General features: G+C 42.5%; 1 protein-coding gene across 1 annotated transcript in view; it reads left to right on the forward strand.

Annotated features, from left to right (window-relative positions):
* The window catches only part of LOC307072454 (SPRY domain-containing SOCS box protein 4-like), a 42,734-nt gene that overhangs the window by 6,771 nt on the left and 21,290 nt on the right, over positions 1-14,673 (forward strand). Inside the window, exon 2 of the mRNA XM_079731759.1 lies at positions 5,017-5,113. The gene's annotated coding sequence lies outside the window, so the exon portion shown is untranslated. The remainder of the gene's footprint in view (positions 1-5,016; positions 5,114-14,673) is intronic.

A 14,673-nucleotide genomic window follows, 5' to 3' on the forward strand; every position in this document is an offset into this window, starting at 1 on the left:
GTGTGTGTGTGTACACACACACACACACACACACACACACACACACACACACACACACACACACACACACACACACACACACACACACACACACACACACACACACACACACACACAGTATATAAGGGATGTCCATGGTTAACTGGTCAACTGATAAGATCTTTAACCGGTAAATACTAACGGTTAAAAATAAATTAAATCATCTTAATTTTTCTCAGATGACAGGAGATCGTTAATTTTTATTGATATTGATACCCTTTTCGAGACTCCTTGAAATATAACTTGTATTATTGCTTTAATTGCTGATAAGATGATCATAGTTCAAGATAGGACGTTAAACAGGTCATAATTCCATCTTTACTATCTATTTTATATTGCTGGGAAAACAGAATCTCGCCAAAATCGCAATTTTTTTTTTTTGTTTTGCATTTCAACACCTCAATCATATTACTGAGCCGACCTGAACACATCACATTTGACACTGTTTGTGACTTTTTTTTAAGCTAACTAGCTCTATATCCTGCCGATTTTAAAATGGATTTAAAAACTGGATTACTATTTTAAACTGACGGGACTTTCTACACCGTCCGGTTGTGTGATTACTACTGCTGCTTTGAATGACTGTTGATGCACGCGGTGCCGACTCCGGGCCCGTCTGCACACCGTCTTCAGCAGCAGCTGACAGAGTTTTCGGTTGGACTAGACGGATACTGAGTTGAAGGAGTTTTTTTTAACCCAAAGACAGTGAAGGAACAACACTTTTATATAGGCCTACAGTCCAGTGTTAAGATATGACCAAAATACAAGCTGTGGTCGCTCACACTAAAGCTCGCTGTGGGCGTGCATGAACCATGAACCAACCTGTCGGCGGCTGGCTGTAAACATTGCCGCGCCTACGAGAGACGTATTAATCGCGCGACTCAACGAATCGATGACCAAATTCGTTGCCAACGCTTTTAGTAATCGGTTTTATCGATTCATTGTTGCAGCCCTAATGTAATTATAATTTGTAAGCCCGTGTTGCAAATATAACGTGCGTGCGTGCGTGCCATTTGATTTCACAGCTTTGTTGCATGCTGGCCCGACCGGCCTACCTCTGCTGCGTGATCTAATGATCTTCATTCACACTAGCCGGTTTCCCGCCACACGATCCCAAGCAACTCTAATTTACCTTAATCTAAGGCCATATACCTGGGTTCTTTGTCTTGGTTGATGTTCCCATGTAACTGGCAGTTGGCCCACCCCTCTGAGTTCAGGGCTTCTTTCAGTTCAACTAACTAATTTATCTTGCTGCAGAGCAAGACAGTTCTGTTGCTATAATAGAAGCGCGGTGCTGTAATAAAATGCAATTCAGCATTTTTAGAAGCCCGTCAACTGGTTGAGCAAAGCGACCAATATATCAAATTTACAATACGATGGTGCTAATGTACTTTTTCTTTTTTTACACACAGGGCCCCAGCTTGACATGGATGTGATTTAGCTGCCTAGGTGAAATGGCACCATATGCTTGGGTAACAAGTCATCCAAATATGCCTTGCGTCTTTGGGGCCATGCATTGGCCTACATCCAGCAGGATTCAGCAATTTTTCAATTTATTTATTTAATGTCGCTTTCTCGCTCTGATAATCGGCCGATACTTTGAGTTTTAACAAAGGAAATATGAAAAATAATGGCCTTCTTAGCCATTTCATTTTGTAACGTAACGACTTGCAACTCGTACGTTTCTCAGTTTAGAGCAGTGTGGGAAAAGCTTCATGTGAACAAACTTAGTTTCTTGTTGACTGCATTTGTGGTTTCAGAAGCAATTTCTACTTTGTAGACCAAGCAACCTGTCCATGTGTGCGTTGTTGAGGTGATCATGGTGACGTATGGCTTCAGCAATGCTTTTCTGTTTATTAATGTTGCCTCCCGCCCTCTAGTCAGCTGTCTGACACCATGTCTGGAGGGCCATGTCTGCAATTGCTACATTGTATTTCCGTTGCCCCATTTGCCCTTTCTACTGGAGCTGCATACAGAATAGATAGATGGGAAGGGGAGCGACACCAAGGGCTCTGGCTATACTTTAGTAACAAAGTAATGACCCCGGGCAGTTGTATTCGGCCAAGGCTAATGGAGAACTCTGACTCTAATGGTCCAATGGATGCAGAGATTGGGAGGTATACGTTTTATTGGGGAGAGACTGTGCAAACCGCATTCTACAGCTGATAAAATACACAGCTGACGCTTTTATCCAAAATGACTTACAATAAGTAAGTCCCCTCAGACATTCCTTCAGACATCAGCTAAGACGCCAAATCATTTGAATCTACACCATTTCAGGATGTGAAAGGCTTGCTTACTTGCCACCAGCTTTCCTCACTTTTCCTAGATTAGGAGTATATAAATATTCCTTCTCTGTGACACCTCTGGGTACAATCATTCTTTTGGAATCGACATGGAGAATGACAGGGTAAGGAGAGGATTGTCATTTGCTGCTGTCTTGTATAATTGAAACAGAATCCAGATTGCCATGATCGCCTAGCCTGCAGAGCTACAACGTTGCATGACTGGGGTCTCCTACCATCTGAGTCCTAACGTACATGATCCCTCCCAAACTCAGCATTTCTTCCGACAGCTTATTTTTTCAAATATACCGTATACCGTGAACATCATGGCCATATTTTACAAATGCCAAATATTTACAAATACCTGTCATTTCTTTTATAAAGACAATGGCAGCCCGATGGCACTTCATTTTAGTACAAACACACCTGTTTATTTTTATTAAAGGTTTTTAAGCATGTGGGGGCCTTTAATGAAAACACGACCATCAGCAATAAAACAAGCAGGGAGGACACCAAGGTGCAAACTGGAGTTTTACAGATCAAACTCTGGTTTTGAGAATTTGGTGCACACCATCACGTACACCGCAGCTGAGGTCTGATTTGACGGGCTCTCTTCGATTAATGCTTTGACCAGTCATGGGCTGAGCGGCATGAGGCCGAGTTTGATGAAACTGAGGTGCTGAGCAGTGCGGCTGACGGTGTAGAGTGCGTTTGTTGCTCCCCCCCTCCGGGCATGATTTAGTTAAGGTGACCCTCTCCGCCAATCAGTAATGCGACCACTGACCTGAGGCAAAGGCAAACATGTACACACACACACTGACATGCACACAGAGAAATGTAATATCTCCACTCTAAATGGCTGTAATTCCCAAGGCTCACATGAGAACAATATAAATAGCTGTTAAGTTCATATCTGGGTTTGCTTTATTTTTATCCACACGGCTTACGGCGCCTGCTTATTAACACAGCTCTGAAAAAGCACCAATCTGTACAAATTCCAACTCATTTTCAGCTGTATGCTTTGCTACCACTGGGGCATTGAGTGATCCAAACAGAACAGAACAGAATTACATTTATGATCATTGGTTTGGCTGGTCACGTTTGCATCTTCCACTCTCTCCCGCTCTCTTAATGTGTTGCCTATTGTTGTTGTGTTTATTTATTTTTCCCTTTTGTCTGTCTGTATATAACCCTTTCTTATTTGTAAAGCGTCTTTGAGTACTTAAAAAACGGATCTATTATTATTATTATTATTATTATCCTTCATGATATTATTATTATCCTTCATGTGTACTGGATATATGCTGATGGCAGTGCTTTAGCTCTCTGCAGCTCTTTTGAAGGGAAAATTCCCTCTAACAATATTCTATTCTAAAATCGGTATATTGTTCTTCCTCCAACTGTTCCAAGTATTCTATCTTTCACATTAATGAAATGCCAAAAATGTACAATTCCTCAGCCTCCTAGATGGCTATTATTTCTGTTGAGCTGTCCCAGCCCTCTGCTCACTGAGTTCTGGCACCAAGCAGCCAAACTGCATTCCCCTTCTACTGATTGGTTCTTTATAGCTGTTGAGGCCCAAGCGAGAGTGCCTGGTGGTGCGTCATGATGCTCAGTGTTGTTGACTTCATGGGCGTGGCACAGAGTTCTGGTTCGTCAACATCTGGATACACAGCATGTGGTGGAAGTCCTCGATGTCTTCTGGCAAGGAAAGGTGAAATCTTTGTGTCAACTGGCCTTGTGGTGGCTCAATTATGAGCCCCTTTGTTTACTTTCATTACTTTAAACTCCAATGTACACGAATAGACTAGCAATGAATTATGACCTATAACAAGACATATTTTGAGACTGTATTGATATGGAAACAAAACCATCATAATAGTATGCAACCAAGGTATATTATTCTTTCAGAAGATAACCCAACTCTGTTTTACTTACAAGCGTCTGAAGAGGGACTGGAATATTTTATTACATTGGTTCATTTGTCAATATGTTCTGCTGGCATGACCACATCTATGCCTTTTGTTGCAGAGATATCCCCAGCATACTAATCTTTCCATGTCCCTCATTGCTTGTTAATCAATCACCAACTCCCTTCAAACACCCCTCTTTAGTTAACCCAAAGTAACCAGTATTTGTTTACCATGTTCATGTAAACGTGTCTCTTCCCATGGTTTTGTCAGTGTTTCAAAGTTTGTAGTTCTGCCAAGCTTTGAATAAACACTGTTGTCTGCACTTATACCCTACCCACTGGGTTTGTTCTTACAGCTGTTGTAATGAACAAATTCCCCCTCGGGGATAAGTACAGTATTGAACATTTGTTGTGTGTTTTCAAAAAGCCACAACCAGACTGGGCCGTAGACCAAAGAAATACGCTCTTTTCCTAGACATTTGTTAAAGTTGCTTAGGGTGTGTGTGTGTGTGTCCTTATACAAAGTGTTCACACTGGTGCCTCTTTGTTTTCTTAATTTTTGCAGAAATGGCTGTAGAGGAAGAGGTTTTATTTTGTGTGGAACTTTTGTGGTGATATTCATTATGCTCTATACAACTCATTAAAGTGTTCCACCACATTGCAAATATGGTGGAAGTGCATAGTAATTTCAATATAACTTCTATGCTGCTTATACATCTTTTTTGAACATTGACAGACCTATTGACCTATACCTTATATTTTTCTATTTTCTCTCCACAGAAAGTGCGCAGACTGTTCACCCTGTACGACCTTTCGCCCCGTGGATTTGGCAGCGATGTGGAATTGTCTGTACACTGGCTTTCAAATGGAATAACAGGTTAGCTCCCAGCCTTCCTGTTAACCCGGCCCATTCACTATTCATTTCAGACCTCAACACTGCCGCCATTGTCTTGTCTTACTTATTATTTGAATGACATTTGTATGGCAGATCCCACAGCTTTGTAACCAAGTAGGGACCACAAGATGAGTAGGATTGTACTGGTCTGCTTTTTCGTCCTCACAAATTACTAATTTAAAATGATAATGCTAGAATGGGAAAACACTTGATAGTTGGGGACTTGATGACGATCATCAGGAGGCCTTGTTTGACCGATTGTAAAAACCCAGGCTCTGGACGAAACGTGAGCTCATTAGTTTGGCCTTGCCTGCAGGTACAGGACAACAGATACACGGGTCACTGCTGAATATTTAAACAAGGCTCAAACCCCAATATGAGCCTGTGGGCTTGCAGAGACACGGTTGGGATTTCATACAACCGGGTCTCATTTTTTTATGAACCCCGTCGTAAGATTATATGGTTATCTGATGGGTTGCTCGGTAGTTGGGAAAGAATGAAGAGGATATTGAACGACCAACTGCCACAGTGTGCAAAGCAGGTGTACAAACATTTTACATTGATATCTGCTCCCTTCACTTCCGGTTGCAAAACAGTTATCTGTGTGGTACTTTTATGAAGTCCTAGGATTGCTTGCTGACAAGCAATATGACGAACGGTAGGGGACTTAATTTAAACTTGTTTATTTTTGATTGCCTACTTCTAGCAACTCTATGATTGACTTACTAGGCCGTTGCCTGTGGTTTACCTTGCAGAAATGTCCTCTGATCCATGTAAGGAAGCCGTAGAGAGCCCCGTTGCATTTCCATTTGACCTACTCAGCTAACATATTACAGCGTTATTGTGTATCCAGTCCAAGTATAAACAAATCAATGCATGGGTACTTCAGTGACAAATAAAGACAGACCGTACTCTGCTTTTGTATGAAGGCTTGAATTGTTTGTCTTTATAGTGATTCTTATTTTTATACTCTGTGTAATCACTTCAGTGTGCAATGTGGCCACTGCTGTCATGGAATGAAAGGGTGAGAGTTCTGTTGCATTCTTACGCAGATGTGAGTCAGAACTAGTCAACTCCATCGCCTGCCAATATTCCATACTCCCTTAAATTCAACAGGGAGATACTTGGTGGCTAGGCCTACCAGATGCCATGAGGAGGATATAAAATCATGCACCATGAATGTAAGCACACTGGAATTTGCATTGGATGTTTAACTAAACCCACATCACTTTATCTGCCATAGTTGTTTACCACCAGCACTGGGACAAGACTCAGAGTCTGTCATTGCATTACAAATAGTGGCAGTCACGGTTCGGTTCATACCTCGGTTCAGACAACACGGTTCGGTACGAGTTCGGTACAATGAAGGGAAAAGAAAAATGCAGAAGGCAATTCTTTTTTATTGTGCATGTCTCAGGTTGTACCAACTAGTGTCATACAGTCTCTCCCCTGAGCTAGCTGCAACAGCCTGAACTGTGTAATCTAAGATGTAAACAATAAGTACCCCACATCATCGCCAGACTCCAGCCATAACTTGTACAAAATAACACAATTTAAAACTGAAAATGCAGCATGTCTTATTTATGAAAGTGCAAAGTACACAGCATTAAAATGGCGCATTTCCACTTAGGGCTGGGTATCGTGGCCAATTATCTAAATTGATTAGATTAATCACGATTCGATTAGATTCGAGTCAATCTGCTCTTAAATAATGAAAATGGCTCAACTGTGTTACAAAATACAAATGTACTTTCTTTTTTCTCTTCATCTTAAACTACAGGTTTTAAGTGCAAACTTGTAAATTGGACCATTTAAACTTGAGCTGTAAACAAAACTGTCTCAATTCTCAAAAGTGCAATTTTCAAATTAGAAAGGAATTGCAGTGTAGCCTGCTAATAAATAAAAAAAAGAACGCTCACAATGAACAAAGATCAACAATATAGGACGTCCAAGAAAGACGGCAAACTTTTGCACAACATTTTCTTCAATAAACAAAGCTTTCGCCGTTGTCCAGAAATACCTCGCGGATAATATGTTTGTTTGTTATTATCCCCCTGTCTCACGGAAGTGCGATTTTGTCGACCAATCAATGGATGGCGTGTGTAGCCCGAACTTCCCGGCATCCTTTCAGGCGTCTCAGTACCCCAACAGAGGAGTACTGCGAGATGAGTACGGCTCAGTTCGGATCACGCCCACTTTTGGCGGTGGAAACGCCAAAAGTGGGCGGGGGTTGCAGTTTAGTTGTCCCTGAAGAACTCGCGTATCTAACATTAGTTCCCCATTACATTAATAAATTTGCACACCAGTTTTATTTAATTTTATACGTGTATTCTCCATGTAAATGCATGCACCGAACCGTGACGTCCGTACCGATTCGGTTCAATAAGAATACCGTAATTTCCGCACTATAAGGCGCACTTAAAAGCCGGTAATTTTCTCAAAAAACGACAGTGCGCCTTATAATCCGGAGCGCCTTATATATGGATCAATTGGTTAATTGGTTGATCCATACTGGTTGTAAACGGCGCTCTGTCAAAATGTTTCAGTATGAAAAACCAATAAAAACAATTTAATAATAATAATAAAATGTTTCACTACGACTACGATAAAGCCACACCGCTTGCAGCATTACGGCTATCGTAGTCAGTGCACACAGCATTTTACTGCGCTTACTCACAGTCCCAGTATCTCACAGTATCACACTCACAGTATCTTCTATGCTATGCGCCTTATAATCCGGTGCGCCCTATTTATGAAAAAAGTTCTAAAATAGGTCATTCATTGAAGGTGCGCCTTATAATCCGGTGCACGTTATAGTGCGGGAAATACGGTACATGTATCGTTACACCCCTAGTACCTTGGGACCAATAATATGATGTTGGACCAGCAGTCTTTGCAAAAGAATGAGGCAGGATTTCTACAAATAAACAATGGCAATCATTAATTCAAAGTACACAGTTGTATAATCCCCCAAATGGTAAATTTGCAAAATGAATGCATGCGGATGGGGGGGACACACACTCACCCACGCACATCTTTTCCAATGTAAATAGGCAACGTCTGGCTTTGAACTGGGCTCTGGCTGCTACCTCGACGAGGTGGTAGGCACGTTTGGCCCCTGTGTAAATAGAGACGTCGAGGCGGCACAAAAGCCATCGGCCTGTGAGCACGACTGTCTATGGGGAAGGAAGTTATTTGGACAAATGGTCTCTCCAGGGCCAAGCCCCTCAGCCCCGCGCCGTCTCTTCAGTCTGGTCGGACCCTTTGATCCCCAACGAAAAGCCTAGCTAGGCTTGGGCGGCATCTACTTTTTCATACCTGGCTGACATTTCACCAGGTCATTTGTAAATAATACAATGATTTCGCAACTTTAAGCTGAACTGCTTGTGGTTGAAGATCTTGTAACATGTAGGTTTAAATTCTGGGCCCATCGAATAATGAATAGCTAAGAAATAATCACCCTTCTTCCATACATTTGATCCAAAACTCTGTTGAATTAAAGAAGGGATAGTTTCACCTATGGAAAGCCAGATTAAAATGTATTATATAAGGTCTATGGAAGGTCAGTTGAACCTGTATTGTGTACGGTCTATGGAAAGCCTGTTAAACCTGTATTTTTTTTCTTAATTGTGCCTCCTATGTGCGTTACACTTGAACTGAAGTGCCACTGTTCTTTACTGTTGAAGTAACGGGACTGCTAAAATTGCTATTTAAATATTCCGTCCATTGGGGACATTTTGAGACGTGTCCGGGTTAATTGCATTTTAGTTTGGCTATCAGGGCGGGCTTCCAGGCTACAAGTTTTATAATTGTCGGCCACTAAATGTTGCCGAACAAAACCCATTGTTGTCTCAACAAGGATGCAACGGCAAAGACTTTATATTGGACTATTATTTTTACATTCTACCAAAATAAATACAACATAAAAAGATGGATTTATAGATGGCTGAAACCATTGATCCAGATGTCCGACATAAAATTATTCAAAAGAGGAGTCTTTATTTTTGACTGTGTGTGTGTATAGAGTCAGTATTTCCTAGTACTGCCCAAGCCTAGGCTCAGCCCGTTCTTTCCTTTTTTTTAAAGGGCAAAGGCTCTTCAGCTCAATTGCATTTATTTGCAGGAGGTTCAAGCTATGTCGGCGGTATTTGCAATTTTAATTTCATTGCTCGAATTCCCCATTCCCTGCTGTTCAGTTTCTCCACCCCCCTCCCCGGGCACACACTGTCGGCTTGCGATCATTCGCTTAAGTGGCTTTTATATATCTACTTCCTGCTGCTGGAGTCAACGACGACTTCTCTAAATCATTCATTCACTGTTCATCAATCAAATGCCTTCTCTGCTTTCCATGCTAAGTGCAGTGTCCACACACACGCAGGCATGAACACTCTGACACTCCGCCCCCACCCCCTAAGGTCATTCGGTTTCCAGCTACCATGCCCTATGAAAACACCAGACCGGGCCGAAACAAGGCAGGCAGGCATGCGGCAGCTCTCGCTGAGGTGGGTGGGAAGGCTCTCTTGAAGTCTACCTGAATCTATTAGGAATGTGGTGAGTGTGCATTTTGTTTCCATTCAGTGGAAGCTTTAGCTTGGGTTTCTCTGCTGCAGTTAAGATGCAGGGCTTAACACTGGGAGCTTATTGGCGAGACTGTGCACAGCGTAAGGCTCTGGTTAAAGTAGTGAGCGAGGATGGAAGGAGTGAGGAGGCACGCAATAGGAGCTCTTGTCGTCTCCCCGGGGAGAAAGATGAGAGGGGAGTAATCACGCGAAGGGGGATGGTGGGCAAGTCAATGGGGGAGGTACAATCGAGGCTGGATCCAGAACCTTTTTGTGATGTTATCTTATAGTTGATATACAAAGCAATGTTATGCCTTTTATAAAGACGACTTATCCAAAGATCAAAATTAGATTTTTTTTTATATATAGATGTATAGATAGGCCTTTGCTATTATATCCAAACAACCCCCATTTTGGAAGCATAGGTGCATTGGAATGGAAGTTGTTATGTTAGAAGTATGGGTTTTAGGTCATTGTTTAATTTCTAATGTAAGATGCTGCAAAACAAAAGAATAGCCAGTAGCCCAGGTTATGATATATTCACATTGGTTTAGCATTTTAACAGTACTAAATCTTTTGGTTCCTCGCAATATAGTTGTGTAGTATCGGCAAAAAAAAATCCCATGATGCCGTACGATAAACCCTATTGGGTCAATTGAGTGGACTGGAGTAGAAGGTAGTAGGAAGAAATGTTTATTTTCTACTGCAACAGTATGCTTGTATTGTAGCTTTGTCTCCATTGACCTCTGGTTGATCGTCCTTACTTTCTGCTAAGGGCATTGCAGCTCAGCTAAATTGCAGGTTTTCACCATGTGGGGATTTGTACACTACCAGGTCGAAATCCCTCTGCAAAAGTTGCAAATTCATTTTTGTCGTTCATTTCCTTGTTTTCAGTTTAAGTGAAGAATGGGAAAGCAATGACCTGCAACTCTGCACGGCTCTCAGGCAGGTGTTTTTGTGTGTTTAATCTCTCGCCTCGGTTTCCTCATTTCTCTCGCTCTTTACTAGAATGCACGTCTCTGTGGGCGGTTTTTCAAATCCTTGGGAAAGACTTTCGGATGACTCCTCTGCTCTGCTCCACCTACTCTTTCCCTTTTCAACCTCTATTTTCCTCTCATCTCCATATGTTTCTTCTCACTCTTCCCAACCGGCTGCTTGTTATCCTCTGTGCGCTTGGAACCGAAGCCGGCCCTATCGTCACGAGCAGGAACTCGCCGACGTGCATATCATCATTAATTTACATAATTACTTTTGTACGCCTACTTCCCCCTGTCCCATGGTGGGCTGGCCTAGTCGCTATTTTTTTCGGGGCCCAAGCTGCAAAGGACAGGAGTCTTTCTGCTCTTCCACCCGGCTGCCGTGTTTGTTGACGTTTGGGTGTGAGAAAGAGGGGCAATGAGAGCCGCCTGGTTGTCTGGACAGCACACACTTTCATGGTAGGGAGTCTTGGTTTTTTTCCCCTGCTTTCTGTCCCTGTCCCACTTGTTGGCTATTCTAGGTGTCTGTCAGCCTGTGATTTCTCACTCCCTTCAATCCGTTCAGGCAGCACTGCTGTCATTTGGCCAAAACCGCACCCCTGGAGCCTGCCAGTGTGTGTTTTGTGTGTACGTGTGTGTCTGACTGGACACGGTGTCGCAGAGTTGGCTGGTTGTTTATTTAGTCCTGAAAGACGTGGTGGTGGTGGAGGTAAAGGTGGAGGGTCATGGCCCCCTTCACCCCCCTATCAGGATGACTCGTCAGTCCCCCTGGTGCACCAGTCGGGAATATTATGCTTTCCGGCTAGACTATATTCTAGCCAGAAAACCTCTTAAATACACACTCAGAGGATGACTGAGACTCTGCATTAAAAGTCACTCATGTTATCATGTAAGTTTGCCTGGGAGTTGTGTGAATATTTTCATTCTCATTTTGCTGATGGGTTTATCTGATTCATTATTGTAGTATTTTGAAGATCCAGCCATCCACATAATCCTGAGTGATATCCAAAAAAACATGGCAAGGGAACACACCCTGTAATCTATGAAAAATATGCCTTCTGTCTCACTCCCCCTCATCCACCAGACAACACAGAGGCAGAGTACTGGCACAGTACTCTGTGTTACGCACACTGATCAGAGGAAACTGGATGTCCATCCAGTAAATTTAGGCCGTTGCGAATGTGCATGGAATCCGACTGCAGCCGCTGCAAAAGCCACGAGTATATCTATCAAAATATAGTCCAGGGGCATTGGGCGACTCAGCCATTGGCTGAGCTTGTCGACATGGATGCTCATGCCAATGTTGTCGTTGCCCGCAGACGACATACGGTGTATGTGTTTGACTTCAAAGCCCTCTACCTGTCTGCACATATCTTGGCTTGAGTTTGTTTTGTGCTTGCAAGCATGGCCATGTCTGACATTCGGTGTCTCACAAGTATGCTTTGGATGATGGTCATGCTACACATGACTCCTGTACACATTGTGGCGCACGTTTAAACATAGAACATACACGGTGCAGATTACACAATGTACAAATAAGACACCTGACCATGTACAGACTCATTAAAAACAAGAGCTTCAGGCCGATGTTGAGTGAAGTGTAATTGAGTACACAGGATCACCCTTTTGCTGAAAACGGTCCCTTCAGAGGGGAGAGTGTGGGGTTCTGGTGGGGTGGGTGCTCTGGGTCATGTGAAATGATGTGTGCCTTTTGGGGTCAGAGTTAATGTGAGGCAGTTTACGTTGGCTATATATTTAAATAATTTCTGCATCCTTAATCTTAAAGCGTGGAATCTCTATCGCCCAATCCCAATGTCCGGACTCACGGATTTTGCTGCGCGTTCTCGCAAAATTATTAGGCTTTAGGGCTGTCCCAATGTCAAATTCCAAAGGGCGTGAGGGTTTGAGTCCACCCTTGCCTAGCCCTTTCCGTGAGTCTGCATCAGTGCAGACTTCACTTAAGGGAATTACCCACAGTTCAAAGCATTGTGACGTTTACCGCGGAGACCATAGGGAAATCCAGAAATTAGGAAGGTAAACAACAAGACGACACTACTGTCAATGCGCGCACAGATGGGAATTTCTGCCTTTTTTTAAGTGGGCCAGATCATTTGGATCAGCTCACCAACAAGAGCCGGCTCTTTTGGCTCCCAAACGGCTCTTCATATTACTAATTATACCTTTTATAATTCAGCCAAATGTAGCCCGTTCTGACTTATGATTAGTATGTGTAGGCCAATAATCACCTAATTCAATACATCCTTTATACTGAAGTATTCAAAAGTAGAAATGATATTTTCTAATATCAATAAATTGCTGTAGTCGATTGTTTTCATTGCATTTACAATAAAAGAAAAAAAAACTAAAAACGAGAATTCCCAAACCGGCAAGTGTCAGCATCATCTTTGTCATTAAACGTTGCCAAGGTCACATGTGCTCTCGTGAAGTGCTGTCCCAATCCCATATATACCTATCTGAGCCCATGTGGCCTCACGCACTCACTCAATTTGCACCTGAGATCAATTAAGTCTGTGAGTCCATAGTCCTTAGTCCTCAGGGCTCACTTTGGGATTGGGCCTATGCATGTCGTTCACATATCTCTCGACCGGTCATCTGATCCCCTTCAAAAAGGCCCACTTGTGGCTATTGTGGTAGATGAGTGAAACAAAGCAGGTTCTTGTTCACAAGATATCCTTCTTGAATACATATCTAGCTTTCCCTTTTTTCGATTTTTATTTATAACTGAAAGGGTATCCGACTTATTTCCCTTTTTACTGTACCTGTCCCCGGATTGGTTTCTTCCTCTCTACCTAACATCAGCATTTATCAGGTATCCAATCTTGGAGACCTCTGAGGCCAGGCTGGTCTTTTTACTTGCTGCCCTGTTCATCATTTAGACTATCTGGCCGTCTTTCTGCATTTGTTTCTATCTGTCTCTCCGTCCTATTTCTATCGTGTTCCATCCAAGCCTACTTGTGCTCCCTTTACCTCTCGTTGGCATCTTTCTCACTAGTCCCTCTCTCTTACCCGACCTTGTGGACCTTTTATAGACCCCTTTCATCTCTGTCCTAGATATGGTGATGGGAAGGTGAGGCTGGTGGTAACATTTTAGCTTATCAGCAAGCTAAAATGCTTGCTGATAAACTATTTGAAGAGTTGGGTCTCTGAGCTTGACAGTTGTGTTAATCTACATAGCTTCAAGATTGTTAGCCGGATCAGTTGTTGTCAAATTGTCCAGAGGGTTTCATGGTGCTGGGTAGACACTACAGGACAATTAGCCTGATTATGTCTCAAATTCCCCCCCTCTATCGCTGTTCAGCAAAGAGAGCAGAATACGCTATGTAGGAATAGTCAAACGGTTGAAGACCATGGTCTTTTACAGGGCCATGCTGACTGACACTCATAAAAGAAACCAAAGCACAGGTCTACAAAGTGTAAGTGAGATGGATTTACCAAAATAGAGACTACCAAAATGCACCTACTGTGCATTTTCATGCCATTTCCTGACTTAGTCAATAATTCTTTAATCTATCTTTAGGATGTTGGGAGTGCAAAAGCTAGCACAGCTACCCTAGCATGGCTGCCCACCATGTTTGTTTACGGTGTAGTCCCATTTCCGATCGCTAGATTGTGATTTGCAAGAGTTCTGGGTTTGAGATTCCGAACTGGGTTGTTCAGGGTTGAATGAACAATGGTTGTTTGCCATGTCGACAAAATTGTTGCCTAGAGGGAGGAAGGATGGTATAATCCAGCGGTTCCAAACCTTTTTTGGGCTGTGACCCCATTTTGACATCAAAATTTTCTGACGACCCCAGAGACATTTTTTTTTTCTAGAATTAGTTTTTGAACATGTTTTTTATACTGTGAACAAATACAAAGTAGCCAGGATAAGTGCAAAAAATGACAATTTTATTTTCTCTGATGGCTGTATTCACAAGGCGGAAAATAAAAATGCCTACTGAGCAAGCAATCTCTCATAGGGAATTAATGAAAAATACTGCAGCAT

Source organism: Pollachius pollachius (assembly GCF_949987615.1).
Source record: "Pollachius pollachius genome assembly, chromosome: 3".
NCBI lineage: Eukaryota > Metazoa > Chordata > Actinopteri > Gadiformes > Gadidae > Pollachius > Pollachius pollachius.